The sequence below is a fragment of the Tupaia chinensis genome, unplaced genomic scaffold (assembly GCF_000334495.1).
Source record: "Tupaia chinensis unplaced genomic scaffold, TupChi_1.0 Scaffold000248_1, whole genome shotgun sequence".
Taxonomy (NCBI): Eukaryota; Metazoa; Chordata; class Mammalia; order Scandentia; family Tupaiidae; genus Tupaia; species Tupaia belangeri.
This window is the reverse complement of record NW_006159726.1, coordinates 4,554,122-4,554,720: the sequence shown is the minus strand read 5'-3', so window position 1 is coordinate 4,554,720 and position 599 is coordinate 4,554,122. Positions and strand designations below refer to the sequence as shown.

Here is a 599-nt window from a genome sequence, read left to right as displayed (position 1 = left end):
TTTCTGACTAGGTTTCACTTGAACGTGTGCTTGTGGGGGAGAGGAGGGAGATCGAGAGAAAACAGCAGGTGGTGCCGTTTTGTGGTTTCCTTCAAAATAAAACTGAGCCAAAAACAAAACTCCTGAGCTGAAAACAAGGGGGGAGGTCCTTCAAAAAGTTCACAGAAAATGCATAACATGAAAAAGCTAGGCATGCATTTCGAATTTTTTCACACCAAAATAAACTTGTACTTTAATTCCATTTTTTCCAATAACTTTTTGACATCTCATATACGAAACCATTTCTTTCTTATTCTCATTTCAGATATGAATTAATTGATGAAATAACCAAATACTACAGTGGTTTTCTAATCATATTATTTTAAGCTCATTAGGTTAAAGACAAAAGTCCCTTAAAGACACCATCTTCCTAAAGGGAAAAAAGATGGAAAACATGTTGGAATTGTGAGATTTTGAACGTTCAAAATGTTTTCAGTGTTTTTTCATCTTGTTCTTACATGCATTTGTTTCAAAAGACTTTTTTGTGGGAACCAGCAGTTAGCGTAATGGCTATGTCGCTGGATTCCCACGTAGTCGACGGCGGTTCGTGTCCTGGACCC

General features: G+C 37.1%; 1 protein-coding gene across 1 annotated transcript in view; it reads left to right on the top strand.

The window, feature by feature from the left end:
• NYX (nyctalopin) overlaps positions 1–599 on the top strand; it is a 33,055-nt gene that overhangs the window by 541 nt on the left and 31,915 nt on the right. The window lies entirely within an intron of this gene.